Source organism: Bacillus rossius, chromosome 13 (assembly GCF_032445375.1).
Source record: "Bacillus rossius redtenbacheri isolate Brsri chromosome 13, Brsri_v3, whole genome shotgun sequence".
Lineage (NCBI taxonomy): Eukaryota > Metazoa > Arthropoda > Insecta > Phasmatodea > Bacillidae > Bacillus > Bacillus rossius.
The window spans coordinates 45,012,742-45,025,057 of record NC_086340.1 but is presented as its reverse complement, the minus strand read 5'-3'; the positions used below and the strand labels follow the sequence as shown (position 1 = coordinate 45,025,057).

At 42.6% G+C, this 12,316-nt stretch overlaps 2 protein-coding genes across 6 annotated transcripts in view; both read right to left on the bottom strand.

Moving 5' to 3' along the window:
* LOC134538507 (neurocalcin homolog) overlaps nucleotides 1–12,316 on the bottom strand; it is a 586,036-nt gene that overhangs the window by 256,310 nt on the left and 317,410 nt on the right. The gene's annotated exons all lie outside the window — the stretch shown is intronic.
* Nucleotides 1–12,316, bottom strand: part of LOC134538505 (neuronal calcium sensor 2) — a 560,474-nt gene that overhangs the window by 230,935 nt on the left and 317,223 nt on the right. The window lies entirely within an intron of this gene.

Here is a 12,316-nt window from a genome sequence, read left to right as displayed (position 1 = left end):
GAGATCAGCAGCAACAACCACCCGTATCGTCATCTGGACATAAATCTAACACTATGCTTGGTCAGTTACAGACAACTGATAATGGATTTTACTTGGCACAATCTGCATTTGGAGGAGTTCTGAAAGACTATTATTATCTAAATACTTTTAGTGAGGCCAAAGATATTTGCACTTTTCTGGGTGATATTGAGCAGAATATAATACAACAGATTATGGATGATACAGCATCGCATGGGCCTTTAAAATATAACTTATGGTTGGATTGTCTATATGGTAAACCGGAGCCGCACGAGAATCGAGTGAGCAAGCGTGCTTTCAAGACATCGGCTGCTGTAATTTATACTTCAAACGACGTGAAGCAGTCAGTTAAACAGAGTATTGAAAAACTCTGCAAGGAAGAAGAAGAATATATGGGTAAAGGATCTGGTTGGACGCTGAATTCGGTGAACCGTCTGGAGCTGAGAATTAGTCATTTCGACCCACTAGATAAATACATGTATATATCTTTGTGTAGAACTGTGTATAAAATAAACGTTGTAAATAAAATAAATTTTTCATTCATACTATGTTTTTTTTTTATTTCCCTTAATTTATCCTGCTTAATTTATGGTGACAACTATAAAAATAAGGATGCATGCATGACCATAACATTTGCTATTAAGATTAATGATATATATGGATACTTAAATATTGTTTACATGAGATACTGAGTTACAATATAAAGAAAATGTAAGCGCAAAGGAATGCATGTAAAGAAAAAATAAGCGAAACTTAAAACACTCAAAGAAAACATAAGTGTAAAGGAAAGTCCTCAAAGAAATTGTAGGCGCCAATGAAAGCCCTCAAAGAAATTGTAGGCGCCAATGAAAGCCCTCAAAGAAATTGTAGTCGCAATTGAAATCATGTAAAGAAAACATAAGCTATGTAAGTCAGTTTGAGTAAAGTGCTACAGTGCACAAGTCCTGCAGTATGACTTTGGTATAAGGACCGTGATAAGTTTAATGGTAATACTAGGAATATATATATTTTATCTTAGTGTTTGGGATGATCACGTGATGCTCATTACGAATAATTAATCTACATACTCTAGCAGTGGATGAAAGATAGTATGATTATATAATCAAGTATGGGGGTGCATACATGAGATGATAATACAATATGTTGGTGGTCAAGATTAAAGTTGGTGATAACAAAATCTAAGATGGCGGCGGTGTGGATATGTTATAAGTCAAATGTGATGATATAGTCTAAGATGGCGGGAAGTTCAGGGTGTCGACAGTAATATGATGATGCCAAGATAGTGTTGGCGATAAGATGGCATATATAAATGCTATAATCCAATATAGTGGAAAGTTCAAGGTGAGGGACATACTTAAGATGTTATAGGTCAAGTGAAGACAATATAGTCCAAGATGTCGTTCGAAAGGAGCTACAGTGATGACAATACAATATGTCTGCCTACAGAAGATGACATATATATATAATGATATAATCATAATGATAAGTATGGGTGCTTGGTGTCTTAACGACAACTGCAACATGTAGGAGTGGGGCACTAGATTACGAGATAGGCGTGATGTCATAATTCAAAATGATCGAAAGTTCTATAGTCCAAGATGGCTTTGGAGCTGGTGATGACGACATAGTCCAATATGATGTTCATGATGTCATAGGTTAAAGGTGAGGATTTAAAAATCCAATATGGCTGCTTTCAGAAGATAAAATTACTATGACTATAATGAAAATATCAACACATAGGAGTAGGGTGCTCGATTGTGTGGTGTTAGGTGTGATTACATAATTCAAAATGGTTGAATCTAAGATTGTAGAATTCTAAATGTCAGTTGGGGCCAAGGTCATACAATATGGCGATGGTTATGTGACCGTAAAGAAAAGTGTAATGCATGTAAATGGTATGATGTCGTCGTAACGAAAAGTACAACATAGGAGCGGGGCACTCAATTCAGTGGTGGTAGGTGTGATTTCATGATTAAAAATGGCGGGTGTTTCTATAAAACAAATTAGTGATTGTATAATATTAATGCGAAAATATTAAATCCGAAACCCTAAGTCTTATCAGTGGTGATGTAATAGAGACAGTATAAAGTTCTAGAAATCAAAATGGTTAATGGAAATGACGTAATCCAAGATGGCGGTGATGATGTCATCCAAGATGACGGTCAGATAATATGATGATATACTATATGATTGCATAATAATAATGGAATGATAGAGCATGCGAAAATTGAATCCAAAATGGCGGTCGGAAATGATGGTGACCGGATAGGACATAATCCAAGATGAGGGTGCGGTGATGTCATCTATGGGTGGGTAGGTAAGGGGGATACCAACCCGCTATCCGGAGATGGGTGGGTAGGTAAGGGGGATACCAACCCGCTATCCGGAGATGGGTGGGTAGTTAGAATTTTGAGGGAATGGGGAAAATTTGTAGGGAAATTTTGTAGGGAAATGGGAAAATTTGAGGGAAAAACGGGAAATTTTGAGGAAAATTGGCGGAAAATCGGGAAATTTCCAGGAAATCGGTGATGATGTCATCGTCAAAGGTCATAACAGTGACGTCAGAGGTCAAAGGTCACCAATCCTGAATCCTGCACCAAGCACCGCTGTCCCCGGATCGGCTATTCCTAACTACTAGAAAGTAAAAAAAATACATTGCCAACATTACGTGCAAATAATTTCAAAGGAACTTATTTCAATTGGTACAAGTGAAATGTACTTAAGTTTCAGTGTTGACTGAAGAGTGCGGAAACAAAGTGGAGTGAACACACCACCTCCATTGACGGTAAGCGTCAAAGTCTATCAATATGGATTACCCACAGACCACTTGATAAGTCTAAACAGCAATGACGTAGCATGGCATAACATGCCACACACTTGCCTCATAAAAAATATAAAAACGTCTTTCAAAGACTACATCAAGATGCGAGCTAAATAAACCCAAAACGTGCGACATAAGATACAAAAGGTATTTTGATGTAGTAGAAATAAAATTAAATTTGAATTGTAAAGAAAAGTAACATATCTTTATGTAAATTTGCCCAATACTATAGTGATGACGTATCGTTAGTATGCTAGTCATGATGGTTGGTTATAGACTGATGCTTGTATTCTGTGCTAGGGACCAACACTAGCTCGAGAACCGACGATATAACTTTTAGATTCAGCTAATGTAAGTGGCTTAAGGGACCCGCCTCGTCAGGGGGGTGTGTGTGTCAGTGAGGCGGTATGATAAGCGCGACAATCGCTGGTGCTTCTAGCGCGGTGTCGCCTCTGGACTGGCGCGCAGTCTTCTCGTCACAGGATAACTGTGAAATTTGAGCGGTGACCGTAACATTATATGACAGAGAAATAAAGATAAAGGTGTAATGCAAGTCCCTTAAGTGCTTTCAAGAATCTGTACCGGTTGTAAAAATTACTCTGAAAACATTCGTTTCAGCCATTTTAACTCTTCTAAAAATACAGTTTAAAAAATTAATCCGAAATCAAAAAATGATTTAGCCCTCAGCGAACTCTTAAATTGCTTTTCATAAACAGACCCTACTCGGATATATTGAGAAGTTTTGAAATCGCGTTGTTTTTCCTGAAGCTCTGCACACCGTTAAAATGGCTAAAACGCATGTTTTCAGGCAGACTCTTGAAAGCACTTAAGGGCCCCGCCTACCTGGGCACACATACGGTGCGCAGAGCTTCAGGAAAAACAACGCGATTTCAAAACTACTCAAGATATCCGAGTGAGGCCTATTTACGAATAGCATTTAAGAGTTCGCTGAAGACCGAAAAGTACTTTTAATTTCGGATTAATTTTTTAAACTGTATTTTTAGAAGCGTTAAAATGCCTAAAACGCGTGTTTTCAGAGCAATTTTTAGGCATAAAACAATCAGTACAGATTCTTGAAAGCACTTAAGGGGCTTGCATTACACCTTTATCTTCATTTCTCGGCCATATAATGTTACGGTCACCGCTCAAATTTCACAGTTATCCTGTGACGACGAGACGAATGCGCGCCAGTTCAGAGACTTGCGCTTAGAGGCTATACCGCGCTGGAAGCACCAGCGAGCGTCGCGCTTATCATCCCGCCTCACTAACACACATACACCCCTGACGAGGCGGGCCCCTTAAGGGACTTGCATTACACATATATCTTAATTTCTCGGCCATACAATGTTACGGTCACCGCTCATATGCACTGGGAGAAGACTGCGCGCCAGTCCAGAGGAGACACCGCGCTAGAAGCACCAGCTAGTCCCGCCTCACTAACACACACACCCCTGACGAGGCGGGGCCCTTAAGAATGGTACTTCCAACAAACACGCGTTTTTCGTCAAAGTTAATAATATATAACATTATTTTTTTTTTACGTGAAATGTGTCCATGGCTTTCATCAGCAACTTCTTCGGTGGCCACAATCTCAAAGAAACTGTGCACTCCTCCTCCACCCCAAACACCCCTCATCTACAGATCTAATCTCTTCAGATGTAGACTTGTCTACATACCGAAACAATCAAGTGCGGTAGAAAAGAAAGCGTACAATTGCGCGACTCCAACAGAACATCACGAACGATATCAGAAACATACACGAGGGCATACAACAGACAATCTGCCTCTGGTACCATTTCGGTTCAGGTGCAATTGCACGTATGCGCTTATTATTTAATGTTTTTCGGTAAATGAAATGGTACAAGTTCACACGGATAGCTCTGAAATACTATACTACACCGCCGCGAATATGAATTATCAGCTGAGTCGTTGTATATGCGCGCGTCGTATCTGTAAAGTTTCCCCCTGTTTGCTTCCAGCAGTCCACTCAGCACTTGTACGGGTAGAAACTGTTTCGAAATGGAACGGCGTACAGAGGAGGAACGGGGTCGCAATCATCGCGATAAAATAACACATTACGGTTATTTCCATTGGCGCAGATGCAAGTTCCCTGTACAATATTTTGTTTTAAAATCTTCTTTTAAACGGTAGATACAGAAATGTTACCATAAAAAACACACACATTTAAAGTTTATTGTAAAAAGGTATTTAGTATATGTATACGTATACGTAAATCAAAAAAGATTAAAAAAAACATAAAAATAAATATAAATTATAAAACACAAATCATTGGTTTAGTGTTTGTTTTATTTTCCACCTAATTTTTTGAAAGTTATTTGAATCAATGATTAAATATGGAGAAAAAAAACACATAAAAAGGGGATGTAACAAAGAACCGTATATCGGCGATAATCCAAATAAAGAGTAATAAAAAGGCTGCTATTTTCACCCTAATTCATAGGTCAATGTTTCATAAGTAGGAAAAAACAGTTAATTTATTCGTTTATGATCCAACTTATAATATGGTAACTGGAGGACATTACTTCGGCAAAAGGCATTATCAATAGCTAAATGAAATGAGAATACACACGGAAAATTTGACGGATTCTTTTGGTTGCACGTAGACTGAAAGAATGTGTAATGTGCCGCCAATTAGCATATTCGAAGAACAATTCCAAATTTGAATCTTGGAAAAATAATTTTGCTAGTAATTTTTGCAGCAAAAAAACTTCCCAATCCCTTCCAGTGCTGTATCTAAATTTTGCCAACCATCTAATGACCCAACAAGTGCGCTCGTCGTCTTCTCGCTTTGATGCATGGCCGTAGCTTGTAATTATCCTCCGAGTCAAGACAAGAAGTGATATGTCCTGCATGATATTAGAGCAGCTAGGTTCTGAGAGCCAGTCTTACGCGAGCGATTTCAGACACAAGCAAGAGTCGTTTTGTTCGAGCCCTCGGCATGTCGAAGGCCTCTGCCGAGAGAATTCCCCACAGCAACACAGTTTCCACCCCACCCCCTCTCTCCGGCCTTTCCAGGGAACCAGACCCAGTTCACTGGCTGGTCACCAACCCCGGCCTAACCTCAAGGACATCCATCAGTCTGCTAAGGCACCGCCTCTGCCCTCTCACGGCAGATTTGCGAGTTATTTCTCCTGGGTGTTTGAACGCCCGCTAAACGCCTGCCCCCTGGCACCTCACACAATCAACAGTGCCCAGTAATTCATTTCCAAGCCACCAGAGCGCTGCACTAGTCTCCTCCATAAGCTCTATGCATCTCGTGCGAGAGATACGCGAGACTTTATTTTCTTGTTTCTGACACCCCACCCCTTTAGTAGGTCGCGCTGACATCGGCCAGTACCACCAACTTCGAGATATCGAAGTCAGTATTTCTCGACCACCCCCCTCGGAAATCTTCGGAACCTTTCGGTCCGGAAGCCGGAGTCTCCCCCCTTTCTTTTGATTGACTTCGCCTTTTTAATTACGAGTCGCGGCCACCCCGAAAATATTTCGCACCGCGAGAGCATACTGACAACATCGCATCGTCGGCGAGTCGCACAAGACTTCAGTCCGGTCGTCGTGCAAATATGTAGTCAACTGGGCAAGGGATGTTCTCCCTACAACTCATTTTTAACCATTACTTAGCTAGTCTGCATGCCTGGTAGAGGTAGTTAAACTTTGATAAATGTAAAGACGATATTAAATTCTGGAAACGTCGGCGACAACCGTGTGTATTCGCGAGGTTCACACCCTGGCGGGCTACCCTGCTGATGCTGGAAGCCACCTCCCTGTCGGGTGAATTTTTGTCTAACTTTATTCCCCGGCTATCACTGTTTTTAGTGGGCGTTTTCTGCCTATTTTACAAACTGTCTGTGAACCAGTTCTGATCATGTTCGATTCGGGCTTGTTCGCAGACAGGGTCCAAGGGCAGGATGTGGACCTAACTACACCACCCTCGAGTCCTACCTCCAGCAAACAGGATGGCCAAGGCGCCCTGATGCCATGCAACACGTCACCTTCGGCCAGCTAGCGTCAAATCTCCAGTCCTCCAGATTTTTGTGATATCTTCAGCGTGCCCAACAGATAACTACATTAAAGAGACTGGAACAACAAAAATATTTATTGCGGAACTTTGAATACTCTAATTACTGGAGATTGCTAATGTTAACTGATTGTTTTGATTCCGTTCTAACTATGACAAATGTAACCTTAATGATATTCTAATTCGGGATGGCTTATTAATGAACTATTTTTCTTAATATTATTCTTAATATAATTTAATAAGTTTATTATTTATTTTTCAACCAACTCATTAAATGTTATAATTGAATATACTTTGTCAATACATATACATAAATTAAGTTACCTTTTGAACCTGTTTTTGAAGTCCATGTTTTCTTTATTGATTTTAAAGTAATTAAAGGTTAAAAAAATTTAGAGGCACTTATATTCAGACGAATACATACCTTTTTTTTTGTTTAGCCTTTTGAAACTAAAAGATTAACCAGTCTCCCAAAGTCATTCTAAGGGGACATTTAAGTTACACAAGTGCAAAAGAGAGAGAGTTATGTATGACAGTACCCTTGCATTTATTTTATCTATTAGTGCTCGTAACTGCTTGTGGATGCTTTGAATGACAGTTTATGTTTGCTTATTATGGAAAAATTTCTTAGATAGGACCTTGGATGATAGTAGGTAGCCGATTACACCGAATATCACTGATACTTGTAAAAAGAATGTATTACACTGACCACCACCAACTATAAACACGCGCCTCCAGGCTTGTCACTGTGCGGCCACAGACAACTAAATGCTGCTCCTTGTGCCCTACCCAGTTCCACTCGTACTGCCGGCTGCTGCTCTTCGTGCTAGAACCAGTTCCACCCGTACTGCTGGCTGCTGCTCTTCGTGCCCGACCGAGTTCCACCCGTACTGCCGGCTGCTGCTCATCGTGCCCGACCAAGTTCCACCCGTACTGCCGGCTGCTGCTCATCGTGCCCGACCAAGTTCCACCCTTACTGCCGGCTGCTGCTCTTCGTGCCCGACCGAGTTCCACCCGTACTGCCGGCTGCTGCTCTTCGTGCCCGACCGAGTTCCACCCTTACTGCCGGCTGCTGCTCTTCGTGCCCGACCGAGTTCCACCCGTACTGCCGGCTGCTGCTCATCGTGCCCGACCAAGTTCCACCCTTACTGCCGGCTGCTGCTCTTCGTGCCCGACCGAGTTCCACCCGTACTGCCGGCTGCTGCTCTTCGTGCTAGAACCAGTTCCACCCGTACTGCTGGCTGCTGCTTTTCGCGCCCGACTCAGTACCACCTGTACTGCCCGCTGCTGCTCTTCGTGCCCGACCGAGTTCCACCCGTACTGCCGGCTGCTGCTCTTTGTGCTAGAACCAGTTCCACCCGTACTGCTGGCTGCTGCTCTTCGTGCCCGACCGAGTTCCACCCGTACTGCCGGCTGCTGCTCTTCGTGCTAGAACCAGTTCCACCCGTACTGCTGGCTGCTGCTCTTCGTGCCCGACCGAGTTCCACCCGTACTGCCGGCTGCTGCTCTTTGTGCTAGTACCAGTTCCACCCGTACTGCTGGTTGCTGCTCTTCGTGCCCGACCGAGTTCCACCCGTACTGCCCGCTGCTGCTCTTCGTGCCCGACCGAGTTCCACCCGTACTGCCGGCTGCTGCTCTTTGTGCTAGAACCAGTTCCACCCGTACTGCTGGTTGCTGCTCTTCGTGCCCGACCGAGTTCCACCCGTACTGCCCGCTGCTGCTCTTCGTGCCCGACCGAGTTCCACCCGTACTGCCGGCTGCTGCTCTTTGTGCTAGAACCAGTTCCACCCGTACTGCTGGTTGCTGCTCTTCGTGCCCGACCGAGTTCCACCCGTACTGCCCGCTGCTGCTCTTCGTGCCCGACCGAGTTCCACCCGTACTGTCGGCTGCTGCTCTTTGTGCTAGAACCAGTTTCACCCGTACTGTACTGCTGATTGCTGCTCTTCGTGCCCGACCGAGTTCCACCCATACTGCCGGCTGCTGCTCTTCGTGCTAGAACCAGTTCCACCCGTACTGCTGGCTGCTGCTCTTCGTGCTCGACCGAGTTCCACCCGTACTGCCGGCTGCTGCTCTTCGTGCTAGAACCAGTTCCACCCGTACTGCTGGCTGCTGCTCTTCGTGTCCGACCGAGTTCCACCCGGACTGCTGGCTGTTGCTCTTCATGCCCGACATAGTTCCACCCGGTTTGCCAGCTGCTGCTCTTCGTGCCCGACCCAGTTCCACCCGGACTGCCGGCTGTTTCTCCTCGTCTTTACGACACCGACCGGTGTGGCGTCCCCGGAATATAAATGACTGCTCTGCATAACGCAGCTCCGCTTATCTCGTACCATCAGGCCGCCGCCTGGGGCGGAGAGTGCTCGCATATTTACATTTCTCTCAAGATATTCTCAAGTAATATACTCAAGGCATTATTTTACCATTCGTTTATGTGACCTACTTTTGAACTGAATTTCTTTTCGAGAGACAAGAAAGAGTATGAGGACGATATTTATTTGTGCAACCTACTTTATGTATATCATTCATTTTTATGTGAAAGTGTAAATTGACAATGTATAAAAACTTATAGACTTAATAAATTTTTTGTAAGTGTAATTTATTTCTGGTTAATGAATATATAAACTTGAATTGAAATGTTAAAAGTACTTATAGACTTGTGTAATAAGACTTTATAAGTTTCAATTATATTTTATTGGTGATATTTTCTTTTCTATTTTATTCAGCTGGTGATCTTGATTTAACATAATGCCTAAAAATAATAAAAATGCTGAAGTAGATAAGAAGTATTATCAAAGGCAACGTAAGAATAAACCACCAAAAGGGGCACAATTTTTTTTCTTTCGAGATGATTCTCTCATTCTTATTATTTTCTTATATAATCTCTTTTTCAATAAAAAAATACTAATGATTTACCTTTAACCATACCTAATGAGTAGAGACCTGCAAAATTCGCGGATTCAATGACCTCCAGGATAGACTCTACTACACTCTACACACTCGGGCAAATGCCACCTGTTCATTGGCTGCTGACTTGTGAGTCTTCTCGACCAAGTGTCTGTGATTCGACACTTCTTTAGCGAGGGTCTCTAATTGGCCCTCATTACTCCAGATTAACAGTGAACCAATTGCAGAAGCAGCGCTAAGGTATAATTATTTGAATTGTAGCACATCACGAAATGAATCCGCGAATTTTGCAGGTCTCTACTAATGAGAAAGAACCATACCTAATAAGAAATAAGTTTCACTTATGTCGACCATGGACTTTATGCACACATTTTTTTTCATTGCACAAATCAACCTTAAATTATGTTTGGAAACCGATGAAAGTTACAAATGGAATTTTTATTAAAACCTTATTTTCGGCAGAGATGTGCACGAACACATGGACTGCTATGGCGACTGACAGCGAGGGCGCTAGGCGCAGAGAACAGAACCAGGGCAGTCACAAAGAGCCGAGAGGGATCTTCCTGGAGCCCGGTCCAAGAGCTGACAAGAGTATCAAAATTCCAACCAATTGACAAATGAACCCTAAACTTGCAGGCACAATAGACGACAGCTCCCTAGCGCATTTTTGAATTCGTTAAATGTTCCACGCCGTCTCAAACTTAAATTGGCTCACCGATCATTTTTCTGTGGAATCTGAATTCCCCAAAATTATGTAAAGCCACAAGAATCTGTATTAAACATCTGCAGGTTAACATTATGGAAAATAATATAATTACAAGAAAATAAAAAAGCGAAAAAGGTATGAAGTAGCTTGGCTTCTGGGTTGTAGCCACGTCCAAGGCGAATATATCGCCGAAATTTCGGTCGAAATTGCAGTCGCCATAATCAGGGTAGAGTTACCTACTGATATTACAAGTTCTTCTGTCTTTAATACTCTCATCTGAGAGGAATGTTTACCGATTGGCTGCAGCTGTGGGCCAATCACAGCCTTCCTCTTTCGTCTAGTTGGCCTGTTGGTTTGACCAATCAGATCTGGGCTTCTGTGATTAGCTGGGGGTGCGGACAAATCAGTGGCCTCTTCTCTTCTGATTGGCTGAGCTGTTTGGCCAACCACAGGCGACCTGTCTCACTGCACTGTCTAAAAAACCAACTGTTTCGGGTATTGGATTGGTTCTTTGTAAATAGTAGGAGTTAAGTAAAAAAAATTAGTGTTTTTTTGTGGGAAAGTGAGCTCTACAAATTAATCCACAATATTTTCGTTTTCGAGTAACTTTTGTTACGAAATTAATAAAAAAACAGATGCTGGCTAAAAATCTCCAAATTTCTTAAACCTACTTAACATATGTGCAGGGTAACTTTGTTATTATTACGAGACATCATGTCCCAAGAATAAAACAACTATAGCCCATTGCAATTGTCCTCCCCAGAAACTTACTAGTTTCACCACGTAATGCGCCACTTGTATTGCACGGTGCTGTCAGTAGGCAATGTATAAAAAATCGAATAATATCCAATGTACTTATAATAAATGTAGAGACTTAGCATCCTCTCCAATGTCTTAAGGTCAGAACCTATCAATCACACATCTGTAACCAATTAAACATGCTTACACTTTGTCAAAACGACATATGGTTTAAGCACGCATTTTAATTGCAATGAAGTAAAAAGTACGAAGGCTTGGGTTGTTTTAGATTTCTTTGCCAAAAAGAAAAATAACACAGACTGTATTTTCTTTCAACAAAAATTAAGAAACCAAATCCTGTAAAATTACCAGAGAAATACTTTTTTTCCATTTCCCTGAGAACACAAACTCGGGATATCACAATAAACTTTACTTCAGGCCAACAGCAAAGCCCATCAACTGAATAGCACATGGCATAAATGCACTTCTGCACTCTCCTTACACACTATGAGCAGTATGGTAAACAAACAGGCCCTAGTTTAGCGCCAGCCCAAGACCATTACGAGTCCAAGGTTAGTACCATCCCAAGGTCAGTGCCAGACCAAGATCAGTGCCAGCCCAAGATCATTGTCAAACCAAGGTCAGTGCAATTTCAATGTTAGCATTAGCACAAGGTCAACACCAGCACAAAGTTGGCACCAGCTCGAGGTCAGTGAAATTTCAAGGTCAGCACCAGCCCAATGTCAGCTCCAGTCTAAGGTCATTGCAAGCCCAAGGTCATTGCCAGCCCAAAGTCAGCACAAGCTCAAGGTCAGTACCAGCTCAAAGTTGGCACCCACCCAAGGTCAGTGGAATTTCAAAGTCAGCGCCAGCCCAAGGTCTTTGCCAACTCAAGGTCTGTGCTATACTAGGGTCAGGGCCAGTCCAAGGTCAGCGCCAGCCCAAGATCTTTGCCAACTCAAGGTATGTGCTATACTAGGGTCAGGGCCAGCCCAAGGTCAGTGCTAGGCGGAGGCGGACGGCAAAAGCGTGAAGCAACGTCTCTCGTCGATCCTCGAAAGGCGCCAATGGATGGGAAGGGAGAGGGGGCGAG